Genomic DNA, 24,476 nt, shown 5'->3' on the forward strand with positions numbered 1-24,476 from the left:
TATATTTACCAATGCAAAGCATCTTTTGGTGGTACTGAACTCAGCCCACTGTGTTTCAAAATCAGCTGCACAAAACAGGATATCCATTAAGAGCACTACACTGAATTCAATGTTCTTTATAAGTATGGCATGCAATATATTATAGCAGTATTAAACTTGATCCAGTGAGTAACAAATTTAGCCATGCACAGTAGGGTATCTGTGACAGTACAAAACTGAACTGAATTGCCTTCAACTGTACAAAATAATTATCAAATGCTGTGATGGGCAGAAGTAGACAGGAACAGGACTGATATCTCATGTGAGTATTAAACAAAGATTGTGGTACAATAGCAGCTGCAGAAACCAAGACAAATGATTAGTGTCTTTGTTTCTACCCATAAAATGCCTCATGCTTTACCATCTTATTGACCATACATCTTTAACCACTGTTGCTGCAGTACAGTTCAAGTGCAGGAGAACAGTTGGCATTCACAAATGATTGTGTTTTTTAATGTGAAATATACTTTGAATAAAAACTGTGCAGTATGAATATAGGTAAGTACTAGGCTAGATGCCCTTAAGGGCCATTTTTAGCCTAGCCAATTCTCCTTTTTGTGCTTGAAACAACATTTCTCATTTGGTTAAAGATTGGACTTACCTATCCCATGGTCAATAGTTATATATTACTCCCTCATGGGAATAACTGTTATCATACCATAGATAATTTGAGGAGACCCTTACATGGCATAAAGCATTTAGGGGTCCTCTGTCCATTAGTAATACAGAGGGCAGTCCTGGTGTAAATTTTCTTTTTGATATCTATACATCTAAGTTGAGTTTGAAAATGAATGGGATGAACATTATTTTATGCAGATGGGGAGTCTGTTTCACAGCAGTGGTATTGTCTGCAAGAGATACCTGTCCCTCCAAACTATTCTGTTGATGTAGCAGAAGAGGTTTAGATTCCTAGACTGAATATTTCTGATGACATATGATTTGCTGATGTGCAGTAAATCCATCACTAATGGGTCAGAGGATGCCTTTTATGCCAGACACAGGTCACCTCTTAGCATTCTATAGGATACCAAGTATAGTGACAGGATTTTTACTTGGTCCATGTAGGACATTTTGTTTAGGCCTTGTATCCTTTTTGTAAGGTATCTCTGTGGGTGTCCCAGTTGTTGCATGTGTCTGGACAGATACATGCCAAAGGAGGCATTATATTTAATGACTGGCCTAATGAGGGATGAGCATAGGGGGGCAATGTTATTCCAAGATCTAGACACAATATGATATGCTAATTATATAGGTTAATAGGTTCATAGTAGGTTACTAGGCTATTGACCCGAGGGTCGTTTTAAGCCTAGCCTATTGCACCCATTATATTTCAAGAGAAAAAGTTTAGTCAATGCCTAAGATTATTATTAGTAATGACTGCCCATGTCCAAGAGGGATGTGGAGCTATTCCTGGCAAGAATTTGCAGCTTCCCATCCATTCATCCAGGCTTCTTTTGAACAGAGTCATACAGGCACTCTGCTTAACATGAATTGGTAGCCTATTCCAGTGCATGTGTGATCTGACAAATCCTGGCACCAGGCAGACAGCTGACCATGACTTTTTGCTTATCAAACCTGGTGAGCAGGATGTCAGTGTGTCTCACTGTAGAATCTCCAATAACAAAAAAATTAGGTTTGGGTGTGTTGCACTTTAAGTGCCTAGTTGGTGAGACACTGGTGTTGTTATGTGGCTTGAGTGCTGTGTCAGGTGTAGCAACCTTGTGCTTAGGAGGTCTTTGGTGTTTAGGTAAATTTTTGGAGAGTACCTCCACATATGGTGGTCTATATCTTGAGTTCAAGCTTTGTGTATGACATGTGGTATGTGTGCTTTGTGTAAGAGTTGTTGTGTGTGAGCTGACAACCTTTTTGGTGTTATTGTTTGGTGCACAAGATAACAGGGATTCCATCTTCTTCGTGTAGATACATCTCTTGCACTCCATGCTAGAGTGATTTAGTAGTAGAGGATTGTCTGTGTACATGAGGCAGTTCCTACACTGCCTCAGGAGACCCATATCCAGTGGTGGCTCATGCTATTGGACTGCAGGACTGCAGGCCCCCCAGCTGTAAAAAGGAAAGGAAAGGAAAAAAACACTTAGAGTGCCTTGTTTCCTAATCTGGACTGGTTAAACAGCAGTCTGGATTAGGAAACATGGCATCATAGGTTCATAGGTTGGTACTAGGCTATCGGCCCTAGGGCCTATACAAGCCTAACAATAACAATTCCCTGGCTATTTCTTCCCACAATATTTACTTCCCTGGACCCTTGTCTAGCAGGGCAACTGACATGATCCCCGGGGTGAATTTCCTATCTCCCATCCAATCCTCAAGGTTCCTTTTCAAGAGGGCCAAAGAAGCACTGTGGTTGACATGTATGGGCAGTCTATTCCAGAGTCTGGGGAGTCTCTGGGTCAGGAACCTATCCCTCCAGCATGTTTTGTTTATTGTGATGACAAGGTTTAGATCCCTGGAGTGTGTGGCTCTAAGGGATTGGGATTTCTTTAAGTGTAGCATGTCCAACAGCTCTGGGTATGACATGACCTTGTATGTTAATCAGAGATCACCTCTGAGTAGACAATATGCGACAGAGTATAGCTGGAGTTTGTTTAGACGGTAAGCATAGGGCATCTGCTTTAGGCCTGTGATTATTTTAGTGAGGTATTTCTGCGGCAGATGTCCCAGAAGTCTATGTGGTTGCAACTGCATAGACTGGAAGGGAATCAGACTGCAATGTCTGGACTCTGGATACTGTAAGCCTGTAGCCACTCTCGTGGGACAAAGTCTGTAGTAGCTGCTGGTGTCACGGGACCGGACAATTTGCTATGGAGCTTTCTCACGGGACAGGGCAATTTGTTATGGAGCTTTTTTTAAGTCTGTACTAGCTGCTGCTCTCGCAGGACCAGGACCATTGTATTTCTCTTTGTTATGGTGCTTGAGACTACAACTATGGATCAGGTAGTGTGTCTGTGTTTTACAGAGCTTCTTCCATGGAGGCTTTAAAGGTGTGTGTGTGTGTGTGTGTGTGTGTGTGTGTGTGTGTGTGTGTGTGTGTGTGGAATTCCCCAGTTAAATCTATCTGGTGGCTAAAGACAGGCTCAAACTCTGTACCTTGGATGCAGATAGCAAGAACCTTAATTCCCTACCCATCACCACTTGTAAAAATGTTTCTAATTTTTGCCTCCTAATTTTGTTATGTTCCTCATAAAATCTGTGGTTTTCTGGATTTTTAATTCAGTAAATAATGATAGAAATTTGAATTTCAAACTTCATATTCTTCAGAAAGTACATGGTAACACAAAACCTTTTATTCTAGCAAATTTTAGAAGATCAGTGGTTGAAATTTGTTCCTATTTTGGAACTGTATTCCCCCATTATTGGCTTTTGTCCAGTTTTTTTTGTGCTAAGAGGTTGAGAGCTATGGTGAGAACTGAATTCACTGAATATGTTTGGGGGCTGTATTCACCCATTATTCACTTTGTCCAGGTGTTTTGTGCTAAGAGGTTGAGAGCTATGGTGAGAACTGCATTCACTAAATCATAACCATTTAAGTTTCAGTCTTCCTATCTTTGCAGAAGCAGCTAATTTGGTATAGTGGTATGTTGCTCTGACTGTAGTGCACGGGGTCCTGGGCTCAAGACTTGGCAGTGAAATGCATGGTGGTAACATAGCATTTTATTCTAGCAACTTTCCAAGATTATACAAGCAATGTTTAAAATGTGTCCCTGTTTTTTGGGCTTTTGTCCCCATAAATAAATGTTGGCTTTTTCCAGATTTCTTGTGCTGCAAAGTTGAGAGATACAGTTGAGTGTTGTGGATTTTACAAGGAGCTGAGAGCTTCAGGGAAGAGAAGTTTAGTGCTGCTAATGCTGAGTCTGCTTGCATTGTTAATAGCACAACAGGTAGTGTACTTGCTTTTGATGCAGAACACTGTGAGTTCTACTCCCACAGTATGTAGATGCATTGCTGATACTCTACTATGTTGTACGTTTAAAGGGGGTGGATGTTGCAGTCCTGAGAATGTCCTCTTTGGCAGAGATACCTAGTAACTAGCCAGACTCAAGTTGCTTTCCAAGTGCTTGTTTAATCACATATTTACTGAAATTTGAAAAAAATCCTGGGGATTTAGAAACAACCCCACCACCCAAGGTAAGAGCTGCAGTAAAAGGGAGCTGTTTACAAGTTGTGTTATGTTGTGACACATTTCCCACAATGAGAAAAGAAATCTCATTATCAGCTAATTTGCATGCCTCTGAATAACCAAACACAACTGCTAGTTTGAATCAACACTCTCCTGCAGTAGTTAACACTAGCGGCACATGCATTGTGTTGGCACAGGCACCCTTTTTCATTCTACCACACAAATACACACATTCAAACACACACACACACACACACACACACACACACACACACACACACACACACACACACTCCAAACACCTCTTAACTTTCTCCGACTTAGTAGCAAAAGCTATTAACCTCCACCTTCACTATACATATTAGGTACTATATTAACCCCCCACCTTCACTATACATATTAGGTGCTATATTAACCCCCACCTTCACTATACATATTAGGTACTATATTAACCCCCACCTTCACTATACATATTAGGTACTATATTAACCCCCACCTTCACCATACATATTAGGTACTATATTAACCCCCACCTTCACTATACATATTAGGTACTATATTAACCCCCACCTTCACTATACATATTAGGTACTATATTAACCCCACCTTCACTATACATATTAGGTACTATATTAACCCCCACCTTCACTATAGATATTAGGTACTATATTAACCCCCACCTTCGCTATACATATTAGGTACTATATTAACCCCCACCTTCACTATACATATTAGGTACTATATTAACCCCCACCCTCGCTATACATATTAGGTACTATATTAACCCCCACCTTCACTATACATATTAGGTACTATATTAACCCCCACCCTCGCTATACATATTAGGTACTATATTAACCCCCACCTTCACTATACATATTAGGTACTATATTAACTCCCACCCTCGCTATACATATTAGGTACTATTTTCGAGCTTCCCTGATCTCTAGTGTTGGTCAGTTGGTCTAACATCCTCTGTGTGAGGTAGGAGGGTACAGGATTTGAGTCCTTTGTAGAGACGTTAAGGCATGCTATATAGAGTATCCATGATGTTTAGTAATGCTCCCCCCCCCAAAAAAAAAAAAAAAACAAATCCTTATTGCCTTTCTTTTTTTTTATTAAGTGCCTTTAATGCATGCTCTATAGAGTATCTCTGGTATCTAATGTGGAATGATTTAGATGACTGGTGGATTGTAGAAGTTTGAGTAGACTTTTATGATGGAAATGTTCTAAATTGGGCAATTTTGTCATTATAGCTGCATGCATTTTGTTTCATTGTTTACTGGAAAAATATTCAAAACAATAAATTTAAAATTCAGTCTAACAAGTGTACTGTATTATACAATATAATTTAATATAATCAGCAAGGTATATCAAAGAACACATGCATGTTTCGTGTGCACAGGGCCTATGATTTGAAAACAGCCCAAAGTTAATCTTTATCTGCTACTGACCAGATGTATTTTCTTTGAATGTGGGTTTCAATGCTCTTTCAATGAATGTGAGTTTCAAGAGCAGAGAAGTTTTAATGCCAGATCTATTTTCATTGTAAGACTACTTTGTTTATCACATGTCTATTAGTGTTTGTGCTATAAAATGTAAAATAAAACTTTTAAATGAAATTCAAATCATCGTACAAGTAAAGCAATATGCACATTACAGTGTTTATGGTAATGGGGTGAAATAGCCAAGTAATGGGACATTGGAACGGCTGCAGGGGGGGGGGGGGGGCATTCAACCATGATTTTGTGAGGGGGAAGGGTGGCAAACTCAGACATCCCCAGCTGAACTATACCTCTCAACAGGCCAGATTTTCATAAAATGAATAGATTTTTGCGTATTTGTGGTTTGTTCCTCATAAAATTTGTGGTTTTCTGGAAAATCATTTAGGACTGAAGTCACTAAATAATTACAGACATTGAGTTTCAGACTTCATACCCTTCAGAAAAATGCATGCTAAACCAAGACCTGTTATTCTATCAACTGTCTAAGTTTATCCAAGAGCAGTTTTAGTACTGTTTGAATGTTTCCCCCAATATATTTGACCTTGTCCAGATTTCCTGTGTTAAGAGGTTGAGAGGTACATGCAGATAAATTGCTTTATAGAATTAGGTATATCCAAACCTCTCAGCTGTCCTGAATTTGGCTCAAACTTTTGCTCTCCCCCTAATAATCCCTCCTCAAAATGGTAATTTTGGAAGAAAACATGGAGGGTTTACAATTAAATAATTGTAATGATCAGAGTTATAGATTACTTTTATTTCAGGAATGCATGCAGATTCTCTACTTTGTCAGCTGCTCAGCTTAACAGTACTAATATTTAAAAATTGTCCCTTCTTTGACAGGTTCCCAGCTGTACTGTGTGGCTGTTTTTTGCATCACATTTTTGGTCTGTTTTTTATAAAATTGTGTTTTTCTGGCAAATTAGTGGCAAATCATTAAAGATTGGAGTTAGAAAATAATGACAGACATTTGAGTTTCAGATTTCATACCCTTTAGAAAATTTATACTAATGCAAGATCTGCTATTCTATTATCTTTCTAAGTTTATAAGAGCAATATTTAAAAATTTTCCATATTTTTTGGACTTTATCCCACTTCTATTGATGGATTTGTCCAGATTTCTTGCTCTGAGGTTGAGAGGTATGACAAATGTGTCAGGGCCATCACCGTTAGCCAGAAACATTTCAAATTGTGACATACTTGTTGGACCCCACTCCCCCATGTAGTGACTCTGGATGTGTCCAAGCAAGGCAAGGAGCAGTTGTGCAGTGTAAGTGTGCAGAGTATCCCCTCATCCAAGGTCAACACAAGTACTACAGTGGCTTTTCATCTGTCCTTGTTTTTGCAGAATGTTCTGTTTTTCTGTCATATTTTTATATTGTTGAGTTACGCTTCTTATTATTCAGAAATGCATGTTGTTGCAGTGCCTGTTGCTCTGTGTTTAAGTAGCAATGCTTTAATGACCATCAGATAAGTTTGTCTGAGACTGTAAGATGCAAGTAAGCTTTAATAAGCATACTGTTAAAGAATTACCAACATTGAAAGCTTTTTTATTGTTGCCATGCAGAGAATATTTACATAACTAGATAACGTACAAGTCTTAGGTATTGAAATGCATATGACAGTATTTGTAATAAAGTACAGGATTACAGTATTTTCAGAAGCACATTACATTTGTTGGAGGCATACAGTCATCTTTGCAGGCTTTACCCATAAAATAAACAGAATGCCATCTATCATCTGTGGTCCATAACCTGTGCAGTAATTCTTTAAGCAATTTATCTTGAGGTTGTTTCGTGTTTGCTATTCATTTTTTACTTTGATCATGTTTTCCTCATGAAACAAGTATAGTTGCTGTCAGGCAGCAGGTCTTTTTTGGATAAGAAACATTTTTACAAGTGGGGATATCAGAGATTGCTACTCTCAGCATCTTACTTGGTACTTTTATAAAGCTGAATATAAATTATAATTAGAACAGCAGTGCAAGGAGAAGTGGTTTGAGTTGAGTGCTGCTTGTTTTTCTTATACTTGAGTTTGACTGTTATTCCAGTAATGTATTTAAAAAGTAATTTATTTTTTCATGCCGCACAACCTTTTTGTTTCCATCTAGATATTAAGTAAGCTGTCATGTAGCCAATGCATTGAGATATTTTTTTTTCTTTTACACTTCATTTTGTCTTGATTGGACCCTCATAATGATGGTTTGTCATCCAGGGCAGCGTATTTAATTAAAGTCCCAGTTTTTGTGGTTTTGAACATAACCCTACCCCTTTTGGTTAGCCACACCCCTTCCCTTGGCCCAACCTATTCAGCTGTCTTCTGCAGCCCTCCTTTGATTTGAAGTCACCAGCTGCCATGGCCCACATCAACCAGGTTGGCAGGAGAAACAAGGGTAATCTGACTCTCCATAATGCTAGGTTTAGCTCTGTTACTGAGTAGAGCATTCGTTAATCATGTAGTTTTGGAACATCAGTGGAACAGAGGCAGGTTGCCAAACTCACTTGAGCTGTGTTAAAAACAAGTGGAAACTCATGCAAATGTAGGTATTTTATAACAAACAAGAGGAAATTGTTGTAAACAAGTTAACCAATGCTAACGCTCAACACTGATCCCTGTTAAAATAACCTTTGATTAGATCAATCCAAACTGTACCTTCCTCCCACGAGGGCACAGGGGTACCTCTCCAACGAAAAGATTTCCTGATTTAGTGCTCAATCTGTACAACCAGAACTAGATTCAGCAGGTCTGAATCTGGCCTATGCTACAGCAACTAGAAGTGCAATCAGAACACAGTAAAAACAGTAAAAAAAAAAACAGTTGAAATTTTCAGCAGATATAGGTTCATAGGTTCATAGGTAGGTACTAGGCTATCGGCCCAAGGGCCTATGTAAGCCTAGCCAACAAGGTTCCCTGGCTTACGCCACCCAAGAAAGTTATTTTCCTATGCCACTGTCGAGCAGAGACATAAAAGTGATCTCCGGGGTGTATTTCCTATTTCCCATCCACTCATCAAGAGTTTAAAAGCAGCAAATACAATTAAAGCAAAGCAGAGTGCAAGTGTAGAAAACAGTTTAAGTAAGGCCCTTAGTGTTCTCTGATCACACAGTAGCTTTGGAAGATCAGTGGAGCCAAGGCAAACCACCAAACTCACTGGAGCTGTGTTAAAACAAGTGCAAACCTGCACAAACATGGGGTTTTTATAAGAAAGAAGAAGAAATGGTTGAAAGGAAATGTAATCCTATAGCTCAAAAATTAGTCCTGTTGCTGTAACCTTCAATTAGACCAGTCCAAACTCTACCTTCCTCCCATGAGGGCACATATTACATATGCTTACTTGATGTATGCCTTGCTATTGATTCCTATTGATTCTGTTTTCTTTAAATTCAGTTCACTGTTTTTATTTCTACTGCAGTTTGATTTTATTTTAACAAATGTATATTATGTAAGGAGACATAATATAAGTAATTTAGTTTGAAGTAAAACCCCTTAATTCTGCAGAATTAATTTTTTTAAATTTTATCCGGCCCCTTTGAATGTCCTATAGCTGACAACTGGCTGCTGTCTAGGCTACTCTTATAGAGAACTGAGATCACTTCATTGGGTGGTTGGGAAAGGGAAGTGACTAACAGTAGAGAAGGCATCTGTGTCACATATGCTGATCTGCATACTAGGGGATTTTCTGTAGGCCCTATCTTGACATAGTTACTGACATCAATTGTATCACCACATGCAGTGATAGTTAGCTCTACCTTTCTATGACAAATTTTAATGGCAATCCATTGTATGCCAATTTTAATGGTGATCTTCTGCATGAATCTGGCAATGCCCCCATCACCAGGGACATGTCAGGCTATCATCATAGAAGCCCCTTCTTCTTTTCAGAGTATTGTGGCACCAAAAAGCCATGCCTTCACACCTCTCATGTGTAAGTCCTCTAATGCCATTGGGTACTCTTAGTCACAGTCAGGGCTCTAGCTCCCTGTGCTATGGAGCCAAGGGGTGTAGAATTCTAATAACATAGACAGCTGTCTTTAATGTAAGAAATTATGTGTTTCACAGCAACCAACATTTAAATCATCAATGTAAAGTACATTATATTAGATTAGCAAGAAGAAGATGAAATATAAAACAAAGTTCTGTTCAACTTTTGGTTGTAAAGCTGTTTTTTTATCTTATGCAAAAAGGTGTGATATTCTGTGTTTGATTTGACATGTAGTCCTGTGCACTATGTTGTACTTAGGACTAGCTTGCAATCATTTTACAACTCAGTAGATTCCTTTTAACCCTGTACCCCAAACTGAATAACTTACAGATACTCTCTGATGCAGACATGTACAATAGATAAATCAAGAATGAAAAGGTATCCGTAGTTTATTGTGATTAACTTGTACTGTTTGTGTAATGCTTACAGAGAATGATGATTTCTGATGTTTTCTGTAAGTTGTAAGTTTAATGCATAGTTTACAGAAACACTCTGATGCTTAGTACAATAGCAGTAGTTGCTAGTACATTCAATTTGATATAGACAACGTGAGGGTGGCTTTGACTGTTTACTGTGAGTGAATGGCAAAATGGTTGTGTGGTTGTCCTTTAGTTATTGTGATATCCTCTGGAATGGGTTCGAATCCTGCATATGACTCATACAGATAATGGAATGGATTGTTACATTTGATAATGTTATGATATGTTGTACATATTTAGATGTTGTTTTCATATCCATTATGTTCTTAAACGGGTCTACCTGAAAACACCGACACACCAAAACACCGACAACGAGATAACCGACACCACAACACCGACAGTTCAAAAACACAAAACTTCACATGCCCGACAAACCACAATCCCGACAATCAACAAAACAAATACCTTTTCCGAAAAACACACATACAACACAAACACACTAAAGACCTTACAAACCTACACTAAACCTTACATACACAACTATCTATGCGCTAACCTTAACCCAAACCCTAACCCTAAGTTCTGTCACTATTGCACACTCACCTAACACACGCCCTAACCCTAACTCACTTAACCCACCCCAGCCCTAAAGTCTGTCACTATCGCACACTTACCTTACCCGCACCCTAACCCTAACTCACTTAACCTGCCCCTAACCCTAAAGTCTGTCACTATCGCACACTTACCTTAACATGTCGGTGTTCTCAGCGTCGGGCTTTTCAACTGTCGGTCATCTCCATTGTCGATCTTCCGGTGTCGATGTTCTCGTCATCGGTGTTTTCAGCTTTTGGCATTATCAAGTAGACCCTCTTAAATACATAACAGTGGTATACATGATAAAGGATTATTTTCATAACTCACATCAATAAGAGGAGCATATACAGTAACGTGAATAATGTGTATAACATCATCATGTCAACTGTCAGCCTCCATAAAATGTATAATGTGCATATAATACTGTCTTACACATGTCAAACTAAACTAGCGGTGACAATTTTACTCCACACAGTCAAAGCTCTGCGATTTCATGGCCAAAGCCTCCTTGGATGGAAGTGAAATACTGTTTGGAGAAATAAGGTTTGGATTAAACTAACATACATGATCACTGCTGTTGTTGGGCACAATCAATCCCCTGAGGTCTGTTGTCTACATTGTTCGAACATGATCCTCAATGCTGCTAATCAAGTACACCTATATAAGAAATCCAGGAATTCCACTGGAGGGGATCCACCATTAACTTCCACACACAATATCATGATTTTCTTAGCATCACATAATACCACCAGCTGTGATCGTCATATGCTTGATGGAAGTATTGGAAGCAGCGTTCCACGATGTACATGTATGTCATAACCTTAAAACCATTTCAAGATATACACTGCCTTAGACTTTAAGCAAATGTGCAAATTATTCATGTCTTGCCATATTGTATTGTTCATGGTCACACACAGGGCGTGGATTCCCATCAAAATGTGTCATTGCATATTGAGTTAAAAAACATAATACATAATTTAGACTTTAAGCAACATGTGTGATGTTTGTTTTTCTCAGTTGCGTAGGTCCATCAACATCAGTACAGCATCAAGTCATGTCACATAAGTATCTCCATATACACTTAATGTGATCCACAGGTGCCTCATCCTCTGGCACCTGTTTTGTCATTGGATTATGCACACAATTTGATTTGTGTATGTCACTGCATATTACAGATACATCATCACAAAACTTGGCCCTTGAAGATACACCTACAGAAAGACGTGGTATGGTTGGTCACCTTTTTTACAGGTCACAGCAGATCTGACCACAGCTGTGATGTGCACTATTCATGATGCTTTTTCCATGTGTAGGAACATCTGGACTGTTTCTCATGAAAACATCTCCATATCTTGTTAGTCTGCACTGCTGTTGTAATGTGCCTTTTCCTGTAGTCGTGACTGTTGCGCATTCCCATGTATTGATGTTAGTGTGCCTTCTACAGGATCTACATTGACGGTTATAATAGGCTTCCCAAACAGGGATGACATACATGGTAAGACATTCCATATGTTTATTACATGTCAGTGCTGATGCTCACGTCTGTGTACTTCCTAACTATTGTATTCTTTCTCACCTGCCTATGACAATAGCAAAGCTCACAGTAGTCTCTGCCAAACAGTATTTGTGCACATTATCTTGGGTATGTTATACCTCTGCTGGAATGCATCATGATAACCATTATTTGCTTAGTAATGTATTGTTTATATTTCCCCATGATAGTTTCAGGTCATACCTTACCTATGGCAGTGACATACCAGTCAGGTATGTTTTATTATTTTATTTATTCCTGATTGTCAACTGTGTCCAATATGTAGCCTACATGAAATCACTCTGTTACATAGGGCCCATAAACCTCACCCATGCATGGCTGGTAAGTCCATATACCCATTAATATTGTAGTCACATAGTTGGCCCATTTATCATTACTAAGCTGCATCATGTATTGTTTATGCATGTATTAACCTGTGTCATCTGTCGCTTCTTGTAGCTCATCCACTGTCTGCCTTCCACAGTAGCCTGTCCACTGAACCCGAGTTGGGATGTGATGTGAATGGCTGTGATAGCACACTCCATGACACATAGGCCACAGATTTGAGTTTAGTGCCCTTCCTAGAAGGGGCAGCCATGTGAATCATGCTGTAGCTTCAGATATTGAGGATGATGTGGCAGAACATTCTGATGACATGGTGATGGCAACTGACAGACATGAGGATGTCCATAAGCCATTGTCCCATGCAGAGTCAGGTGATGATGGGGACTCTTTCCCACAACCAAGAGTGACTACCCAGTGCAGGACATGTGTGAGTGTTGCTGCTGTGCTTGGATGTGTGTCAGAAGATGTCCACCTACTATTACAGGTGAATGAACATTCCTAGAGATGTCATAGAGCTGTCCTTCCTGCTCTTTCCTGCTTCAACCGATCATGTGAACACATCAGTTATTTGTGTTACTTGAAGGTCAGGAGTACAGACATGCCTTAAAGCCAAGCGCGACTGTGTGTGCATGTGCGTGTGTGTGCTTGTGCCAATGCAATGCCTGGGTTAGCAGTATTAACTACCATAGAAAAGTGCTGATCTGCAACTGCAGTAGTTAACAGCATTTCAGAGACTTGCAAATTAGCTGATAATGTGGTCTTTCTTCATTGCACCTATTGTGTCTCTAACTCATAAACTACCATAATGCAGAAACAGTCACTTTTTACTACAGCTCTTACAGTGCGTAGTGGGTTTCTTACTGAATCCTTTTGATATTTTCATGATATATATATATATATATATATATATATATATATGTGTGTGTATGTGTGTGTGTGTGTGTATGTATGTGTTGTGTATGTATGTATATATAGTAGCAGAGATTGCATTATTTTCAGTTTCCTCACATGCTGGTGGTTGATCTTTTTGTTGACTGTAGATTAAAGTACTGATTGCTATAGTCGACTTCCATTAAGTCAACTACAGCATGGAAGTGGTATTTCACTTTCATCACCATTGTGCAAATGTGGAGTTAGTATAGATATACGTTAGGAGAAAAGCCCCACATGAGTGATGGTGGGCACAACTGCCCATTTAAGTATTGCTTGTTTATCTAAGCAGAAAATCAACAAATCACCAAACCTTCAGTAAAACTACAATCTACACTAGTACATAAGTGTGTTCGGTGGTAGAGAGTAGGGTATATGATTTTTATTGTTTATTTTTGTGGATAATCTCCAGTGCAGATTCTAGAGGATTTCATTTACAGTTTCCTAGTTTGTTAATGTTGAAAATGTGCTTTGCGATTCTGGGGCAAAAATTGCTGAGAATTATTTAATGCTGTTATTTATAGATGGAATGTTTTTCATGAAATTGGATTGTCATGAGTGTGAGGCAGTCATTTTTTTACAATATTTTTCATGCCAATAAGTTTAGCTGTATATCTTTATATCTATATACACACACACACACACACACATATATATATATATATATATATATATATATATATATATCTATATATAAATCATTCTACATGGTCCTACTACCCTATATGCAAAAATCAGTAAACCTAATAAGTCCATTGCTTCCCTTACCTTGACACTTTGTATTTCCTCCAGAAGGTCAGAAATCCTATCTTGTAACTTAATCAGATTATCCCAAGAAGTGAAAAACATCCACTGCTTGCATCTTCTACCAACTTGAAGAAGGTTATTGCTTTAGCTAGACCCCTCTATTTATCGACTGCTAACAGACCCATCCCAGTACGCAAGTCAGGGAACAGCATGTTTCCTGCTTTAGCTCCCTCTTACCTTTCAACTGTATAGATTTTCGCAGAATGTCCAGATTTTTGCCTCATATTTTTCGTCTGTTCCTCATAAAATTTGTAGTTTTCTGGCTTTTTGTGGCAAATCAGAGGTGACTAAACTCAGCAAACTATAACAGGCATTTGAATTTCAGACTTCATGTCCTTCAGAAATGCATGATAATACATATAGTCTTAAATTCTGGCAACTTTCTGAGTTTATAAGAACAATATTTAAAATTTGTCCCTATTTTGGGGGCCTTGTCCCCCATTATTTTTGGCTTTGTCCAGATTTTTTGTGGTAAGAGGTTGAGAGCTATGCCTTTTGTTCATTTTCATGCTAAAGAAAATCATCTGCATAGTGCATTGCCCTTTGAAGGGTTGTCCATCTCTACCAAAGCTAATGCAGAGTGGTTTTAACAGCAGAGCACAAACATGTTTAGCATGATTTAGGCAACAGAAAGTGGCAAGAGTTATTACTAAACTTAGGGAGCCTATAACAAGAAAACTTACCAGAGATCCTGTAGCTGTAAAGGTATTTCAGAAATTTTATGAAAATTTGTATAAAGCAGAGAAATATGGAAGTAAAGAAAGAGCACAGATGGAAATATTTATGGAAGACTTAAGTACGCCCAGGTTAGAGGTAGATGAAGCTCAACAATTAGCATTTAAGATAGGAGGAGGTGAGAAAAACAGTTACGTATAGGAGGAGGTGAGAAAAACAGTTACGTATAATCAATCTGCAGGAACGTCTCTAGGAATAGATAGCATCCCTGTGGACGTTTGGAAGCTTGGAGGGAAGAATGTGATAAAGATCTAGAAGTTTTTGTGTAAAAGTATTTTAAAAGGAGGGGAAACCAACATCCTGGAGAAAACTGTAAGTCAAGTGGGATAAGATGATCCTTCTGATAGAACAACGTGGATTAGGATTACCTGATTTAAAGGGATATTTTAGAGCTACACAGTAGAGATGACCACAATTAGGGGTGCAAAGAATAGGCAAGAGGGGGCTAGAAGATACTGGAGAAAACTTGTCAAAAGAGCCAGTGTATTGGGAGCAAATATCTAGAGAAGGAAGGTGATAGAATGGGAAGAGGTCAAGAAGACGTTTGGACTGCAGGCTAGATACTGTCTTCCCTATCAGGGATTGATATCTAAGTATAGGCAAAAAAAAGTATATGGGAATCTAAGTGAAAAGACATGCTCTGGTAGAGTTTTTAATTGAATCTAAAACAAAAGCTGCTGTTAAACAAGGAATAATTAGTTGGTCATGTAAAATATTGCATGATAACTATAGGAATTAATCAGAGGTTAAAACTGTAAAGAGAGATTGGATAAGCAATTCACAAGGAAACCATGGGAGGATATTAGATCTACTACTATAGCCCTACTATAGCCCCCTCCTTTCTCTCCCCCTCCCTTTCTCCATACTATTTACCTCCCCCCCCCACTTCTTATCAATGTCTATACATTATCCTTCTTTTGAACGATTATCTTTTTGTTTTTACTCTCATATGTAGTGAATGTTAGACCACTGCTATCAGTGCAACCCTTAATGTTCATAATTTTTTTCTTTTTTTTTTCTCTTTATAATTAATTTTGTATTTGCATTGTAATTTTTAATAGTTTTGTCCTTTATGTTTATCTTTGCTTAAGTTTGCTGGGTCTCTTTCCCTTGGGTCTCCACTGAAAATGGGTTTGTTTGCAAACTCAGTTGGACTAACCCGATTAACAAACGTGAAATAAATAAATAAATATCTCCCACCCAACTAGTATGGGGTCCCTATGTATTAGGCCAGACTCAATTCTTTCTTTCAGGGGACATCAACTACCCGTCCATCAGCTGGGACACATACATCCCCTAGCATGTATGCCTGGAAATTTTTGGATTTCATAAATACAAACTCTCTGGACCAGATATCATTCTCCCCCAACTAGGGGAGAAAAAATCCTGGACTTACCTTACAAATATGGGACAGATTTGTTTGCCACCAGCTGTAACGTATTGCTAGTCAAATTAAACCATACATCACTCACATTCACAATGAGCTGACATTGGAAACATCTTCAAATACTTAAGTATCCAGAAATTATGCAAAAGTTAATTCACTAAAACTGAGTGATGACCTAGCTATATTCAATATCCCCTTGCTGTCTGACATCAGGCTCCATATGCAGAATCAATTACTGCTAAATGCCGTACATATGTGAATAGCTGCATAGATGCATCTGTTCCCCTCTGAAGTAAATACAGTTCCAAAGTCAAAAATAAACCCTTATGGTGGGACTCCAAATATAAACAAGCTCTAAAATAAAATAAAATAAAATAAAACTCATAGCATGCAGCAATAAATGTGACTCTCAAGGTGTAAAAAATACTCTTGCTAAACTCGATTTCTGGTCCTTGATAAAATCAACCAAAGCTAGATATGTGGTAAAAATAGTCACCACCCAGGCAAAAGACAATCATAAAGCATTCTTTAACTATTTTAGAAATCTCAGAAACAATACCTGATTCTGCAGAGAACTACTACTAAATATCACATAGTCAATTTACTAGTGGATAAATGTAACTTAAATTCACCCCCCCTTGCTCCCCATTGCCCTCCCAAATTATGAACCCATATTTGTTACCCCACCAAATCTCTGAAGAGCAAGTCCTCTTAAGCAGTTTTCAAGAAATCTACTTTTATAGGGCTAGACAACATACCGAGCTGCCTACTGGCCTACCTAAAACAGGACCTATCAAATACCCTACAAAGACTATTCAAAATTAACCTCCAAACAGGCTTTGAGCTGGATAAATGGAGTGCAGCAACAGTCATCTCTCCTGCACAAAGGTGAGGTGTCAACAGACCTAGGTAATTATAGACCTATAAGTTTGACCAGCCTTGTCTATAAGACTATGGAGAGGATCATTATGAAAATAATAAATAAGGGCATACATAACCTTAAGGCTCTTGACCCAAGCCAGTTTGAGTTTGCCAAGGGCAGATTCTGCCTGCCTAACCCAGTCAATTTCTTTGAAGATGTTACTGAAGCATCTATGGCTCTTGCCGCCCCTATAGTGCCTTTTTTAGGCAAGGTTCAAATGACAAATTCACCACCACAACAGGAACAGGCAAGCAAAAACTGAGGGTAATGCTACTCAATGCTAGAAGTCTAAATCTCAAAATGCACTCACTCAAGGCACTCCTTAAAATGGAGAAAATCGATATCTGTGCAGTGACTGAGACCTGGTTCAAGGCTCCAGAGAGCACTCCTGCACTACCAGGCTATAACTCATACCACATTTTTTGGCCATGTAACCTGGACCGAAACACCAAAGGCGGAGGTGTGTCCATATTCATTAAGGATATCCACACCACCAGGCTAGTTGCTCAGCATAATGCATCCGAGGTTATCCAAGTGCAACTAACTCTGGACAAAACTGCAATCCAAATTGTAGCTTACTACAGATCCCCCACCATGCCCCAGGATTCCCACTCCTCTTTTCTTGATGTACTGGAAAATATTAGGGTTTAACCAAACACCCTAATAATGGGTGACTTCAACTACCCCACCATTAACTGGGAAAACTACTTATGTACCAACTCCTTAGCTCAACGCTTTCTGGAATTCATAAACTCCAATGCCCTGGATTAACTTAACCACACCACCACCAGGGGGCAACAATATCCTAGATCTAGTCATTACCAACATGAGTGACTGGTGTTCCACACCTGAAGTCAACTCCTTGTTGGTCTGAACCAACCATAAGCTAATCACCCTTGACATCCACATCCCGCTCCCACTCCCCATTAAGGAAACCATGGTAAAGCATTTCTCCAAAGCCAACTTCATGCTTCTTAAGTCAGAAGTGGTGAACTTCATGACACCCATGCAGTTGGGCAATACAGTTACAACTGCTGAATCCTACACAAATGCACTCTATAAGCACTTACAAGAGTGCAGGGATCATGCTATCCCAAACAGAACCAAGATGCTATCCCCCAAAAAAAGGAAGCCAAACTGGTGGTCCCCTGCCATAAACAAACTGTACAACAGAAGGAAGAAACTGCTGCAAAAGAGAGTAAAATCCCATGAATGGAGGAGCTCCCTGGTCAGCCTCAGTAAGAAGCTGAGATCCCTTATAAGATCCTCCAAAGCTAGCTACAAAAACAAAATCGCCACTAATTCTAAGGACAACCACAAAGCATTCTATAGCTATGTCAAGAATCTCGATGGCAACACCCAGATTTGTTCAAAATTACAGCACAATGGCACAAACATTACAGAACCAACTGATATTGCCAACATCCTGGCAGATAGGTTCAGTGCTAACTTTACCCCCCCCCCCTAAACAGCCCATAGCTATACAGGAAGAATGCAGAGTCCCTGTAATCACAACTACGCAGGTAAAAGCTACACTCTCTAAAGCCAAAAACACAGCATCCATGGGACTGGATAACATCCCAGTTTGCGTTTTACATGAACTTCAGAATGAACTGGCTCCCCACCTAAGCACCATGTTCAATAATAGCCTTGCATTAGGCTTTGTGCCCACTGAATGGTGCACAGCAACAGTTATCCCATTCTACAAAGGGGGAGCCACCACTGATCCCGGGAACTATCACCCTATTAGCCTGACAAGCCTGGTCTGCAAGGCCATGGTACGTACCATCATGGAACTCATAAACAAAGGCATTGGTAACCTCCAAACTCTGGATCCCACCCAGTTCAGGTTTGTGAAAGGCAGATCATGCCTCCTGAACCTGATCAGCTTCTTTGAGGCAGTCACCAAAGCCATAAATGAGGGTAAGGTGGTTCACACAGCCTATCTTGACCTCGCCAAGGCTTTTGACATCACCCCCCCATTCTGGAATTCTAGCTAAACTCACTAAACTAGGTATAAATCCCTATGTCACAAGATGGTTGCCAACTGGCTCACTGACAGAACCCACACTGTAAAAGTTGCAAACTCCAAATCTGGCCTCAAACCAGTGACAAGTAGAGTACCACAGGGTTCCGTCCTGGGACCTCTCCTGTTTGGTATATACGTCTCTGAAATACAGGCTAACACAGAAGGCCTCTGGCTAATGAAAGATGACTGCAAACTAGGAGCCATAGTCAAGTCCCCAAATGATGTGGACATCCTACAGAAGGGCCTTGCTGAGACAGATGCTGGTGTCAGAGCCATGGCCTCAAGCTCAATGCCAAAAAGTGCAGTGTCATCCCCTTTGGTAAAAACTCTGTACCCATGAACTACCACATAGGCAGCAATCTACTTAACACTGAATGTGTGATAAGAGACCTTGGGACCCAGGTGGACAGTAGTCTCTCCTTTGATAGTCACATTGCTACAGTAGTCAGGATGTCCTTCTACGTTGCACACCTCATCATAAAAGGGTTCTCATCCAGGAAAAAAGAGGTCATTGTTCCCCTCTACTCGACACTCATTAGACCCATTATAGAGTTCAACTCCCCTTTTGGAATGTACCTCACAAGACATCTGCAGCAGCTGGAAAGGCCACATAAGTACCTCACAAAGACGATTACTGGCCTCAAACAAATGCCCTACACTGACCGTGTCAGAAAAATCCAGCTTTACTCTGTAGCATATCTCCTACTCCGAGGTGATCTCTGCCTAACATATAAAGCTATGTCAAACCCAGAGCTGTTGGACATGCTACACCTAAAGAAATCCCAATCCCTCCGAGCTACACGCTCTAGGGACCTAAACCTTGTCACCGCAATAAACAGAGCATGCTGGAGGGATAGATTCCTGTCCCAGAGACTTCCCATATGCTGGAACAGGCTACTCATCTATGTCAAGCAAAGTTATTCATTAACACTCTTCAAGAAAAATCTTGATGAGTGGATGGGAAATACTAAATACACCCTGGGGATCACTTCTGTGTCTCTGCTCGACAGTGGTACAAGAAAATAACTTTCTTGGGTGGAGTAAGCCAGGGAACCTTGTTGGCTAGGCTTACATAGGCCCTTGGGCCGATTGCTTAGTACCTACCTATGAACCTATGAACCTATAAAATGATTCCATCATGTTGACTAATGCTGCCAAATGGGCATTGGTATTTGCCAGTGACAAATGGGTTGAGGACCCAGCCTACTCTGACCGACACCAAAAAGCCATGCTAACAGTGGTAGACATTTATGTGCCCCTATTAGCCAGTTTGTACCAGCAATAAAGTCCAACAGCCCAGGGTCAATATACTACTGCCTGTCTGGTGTCCAGTTGCCCAAACTGAGTTACTTGGGATAGTTCTGTGAAGCAAAAGCTGGACATAAAACCAATCAACCTGCCAAACATGAACTAATAATTGCTGCACTCCGCGTACGTTCACTGACAGGATGGAGCTTGGAAGTGGATGACATGTTGGTAAGGAGGAGGTTGGACATTCTATGTATCCAGGAGAAAAGGTGTGAGAGCAGTGCAGCAAAACCACTTGGCTTTGAATCCAGAGTCTATTACATAGGAGGACAGGCTAGGAATGGTGTGGAAATTCTGGTGAATGAGAGGCTATAGAAGTCAGGGAGGGATGTCATCAGTATTAGTAACAGACTCTAGCCTAATGATAGGGCATATTCATAATTTCAACCTATGTCGCACAGCAGAGTTATGATAGTGAATAAAAAAGTGCATTCAGATAGCAGTTGCACAACAACCTATATAATGCAGGACAACAGGAATTGGTGTTGATACTGGGTGACATGAATGCACATATTGAGACAGACAATACTGAATTTGGGGACTGCCTGGGACTGCATGGGTTGGGCAACAGGAATAAAGAAGGAGAGGCCATTCTAGAATTCTGTCTGGCAAATGGCTTGATAGTCAGCAATACATGGGTCAGAAAGAAAGAGAGACACAAGATCACATGCGATAATGGCTAACGTAACTCTAGATAGCCTTCCTCTTAGTAAGGAAGGGCAGTGGGGTAGAATCAGTGATTGTAAAGTCATTCCCAATGAAACAGTTAGCCCACAGCATAAACCAATAGTTGCCACAATCATCTGCAAGCAGTTTTCAGAGCAAGCTCTGAGATCAACCACAACTAGTCTGAAGACCTGGAAGTTGACTGGAGAGAAAGCGTGACAGTTCAAGGAATTACTCAGGGCACTAGTACTTAAAGAAGAAGAAGACAAAATAGCAGGAGTTAAAGAAGAATTTCGGTGCTTCAAAACAGTATGTGTGAGGACTACATAACAGATATGCAGCTGAGCCAGGTATGGAAATAATGTACATAAGGAAAGCTGGTGGTGGAATGCAGAAGTCATGAAAAGAAAGCAGTGCAGGAAAAAGTGGGAGACAGAAAAGACAGACCTGGCTAGGAAGGAATACTGGTTGGCAAATAAAGATGCTAAGAAAGGAGTTGCAATAGCAAAAAGCAAGACATCAGAGACACTCTACCAATGTCTGGAAAATGACTCAGTAGATGGCACAAAGAAGCTATATCAGGTTGCAAGGCAAAAACAGAGAGACAAAGAAGATAGTCAGACATCCTTCATAAGGGATGCCAGCAACAACCCACTCACCAGTCAACAGAACATCAAAGGCAGATGGAAGAAGTACTTCCAGCAGCTTCTGAAAGAAGAAAATGCCACGAAAGCTGTACTTCCCCAGACAAAACTTACAATGACAGTAAAGAAGGAACGCATCATATAAGAAGTAAGAAGAGCACTAAGGAAAATAAAGTCTAAGAAAGCAGCAGGCTCAGATGAGGCTACAGCAGATATGACAAAGACAGTGGGTGAGACAGAGGAAAAATGACTCCTGTGGGTACTCATAGCAGTATGGAAAGAAAGGTTTATCCCAGATAACTGGAGAATAAGTATACCAGTTCCAGTCTTCAAGATAAAAGGGGACATTCACAACTCTGGGCCGTAGAGAGGTATCGAATGTCTATCACATTGCAAAGTTCTGGAGAACGTGATTGATAAATGAATATGTAGTTGCAAGAGGTGAGCAGTTTGGATTTAGATCAGGATGCAGCTCAACTAACTCCGTGTTTGCAGTGAGAAAGATACTTGAGAAGAAGCAAGAAATGAGAAAAGAGTCCGAGTGAGTATTTCTAGACTTGGAGAAAGCATATGACAAGGTCCCAAGAAAGCTGATTTGAGCAGTCTTGTGGTGGTTCGAAGTCCTAGAAACATTTTTAGAATTAGTGCAAGCAATGTACAAGGACCTAATGACTCAAGTATGAACAGTGTTCAGTCTCACAGAAGGGTTCACAGTGGAAGTGATTGTGCATCAGGGTTCAGCTCTGAGCCCATTGCTGTTCATGCTGGTGAAGGACTACATTAGCAAACAGGTCAGACATAACAGATCAACAAAGTTGCTTTTGCAGACAATGTGGCATTATAGGCAGAGTCTGAGCAAGAAATAAAGCAAAGGACAGGTGAATGGAATGCAAAACTGAAGACACATGGGATGAAACTGAGTACAGATAAGACAGCTGTAATGGCAGTAAATAGGGAAATCAGAAGAAGTTGAGTATCGAGACAGAAGGGAAAATAGTGGAACAGGTTAACAGCTTCAAGTATTTTGGAGGGTGGTTGAAGAGAAGAAAAGTCTGAAAGAGGAGGTCAAAGCCTGGATAAGAAGGGTAGCAGTCAACTGGCTCAGAGTGTCAGTTATAGTATAAGACAAGAATACCAAAGAAGTTGAAAACCAAGGTGTACTACTGTATGGTACAGAAACCTGGGCAGTAAAGTCAGAGGAGTTGAGGAAACTAGAGGTGGTGGTGATAAAGTGCCAGAGATGGGGGTTAGGATGCACACTTTGGAAAGCTGAAGAAATCAGGACATTTGAGCAAAATCAAAAGTAGCTCCAATAAGAGAAAAAGACAAAGAAAACAGCCTACAGTGGTTCAGGCACATGTGCAGAAAAGCTGAAGACAATCTGGTGAAAAAGATTTTAAATAGAGAGGAGAAGGCAAAAGGAAATGAGGGCATCCAGCAAAGAGGTGGATGGACTGTGCGAAAGAAGACCCACAACAGTCAGGCATGAGTGTTAAATAAGGCAGTACATTCAAATGAAGAAAAAACCTCCACAAGGATGCTGCTGTTATAGGAAAGATCTTTATTAAAACAAATTAAAATCCAGAAGCCAGATAAAAGATGTTAGCGCTTTCGGGTGTTACCCTTCCTCAGACAAATTGTAGTAATCCTAGGACCATATTTAAAACAAATCTAAACCAATCAAAATCAATAAAAAACCCGCCTATTTCTAAGGGCGGGTTTCATAGGTACAACATCATTAAGACCCGGCCATTTATGAGCCATAAATTCAATGATCCACCTAGACTCAGCAAGTTCTGTTTGCAGTTTTATATCGCCCCCTCTCTTATTCAATGTGACATTAGCAATAGCCCTGAATGTAAAAGCATGTGTAGGAAAGTCACTGATATGTCTGAATAAGGCATTGTGAATATCACCATTTCTAATGGCTGATAAGTGTTGTAACAGTCTCACTTTGAACATGTTGTTAGTCTTGCCCACATAGAAACATGGGCAAGAACTACACTCAGCCATGTAAACAACGTTCTTCGTCCTACAAGTTGCCCTAGCTTTCAATTCTAACGTCCTACCTGTGATGTGGTGCTTGAACACCGTGTCTCTATTAATATGGGGACAAGCTTTACAAGCTCCACAAGGTGCACTACCTACCTGTTTAAAGAAGGCCCTTTGAGGCATGGTGCGTTCCCTACACAAGAGGTCTTTTAAACTTTTATTTTTCCTAAATCCAAAAACAGGGGCCAGACCTACAACATCTTTGACCTTATCATCACTGATGAGGACATTCCAGTTACTTTTGACTATGTTGGTGATATCATGTATATTGCTACTATAAGTAAAAGTCATTTTAAGGGGATTTCCTTCTGTCCTACCCACTTTCACCACCGATTTACTTGAATGTAGCCATGGTTTGTATACAGTGTTCCTTTTAGCCTTACTAATGGAGATGGTCCTATCCACCATCTGTCCCTGGTATCCCCTATCATGCAGGAGGCTTTTTAACT

This window comes from Protopterus annectens, chromosome 5.part0 (assembly GCF_019279795.1).
Source record: "Protopterus annectens isolate FY-2018-M chromosome 5.part0, PAN1.0, whole genome shotgun sequence".
In the NCBI taxonomy this organism is placed as follows: Eukaryota; Metazoa; Chordata; order Ceratodontiformes; family Protopteridae; genus Protopterus; species Protopterus annectens.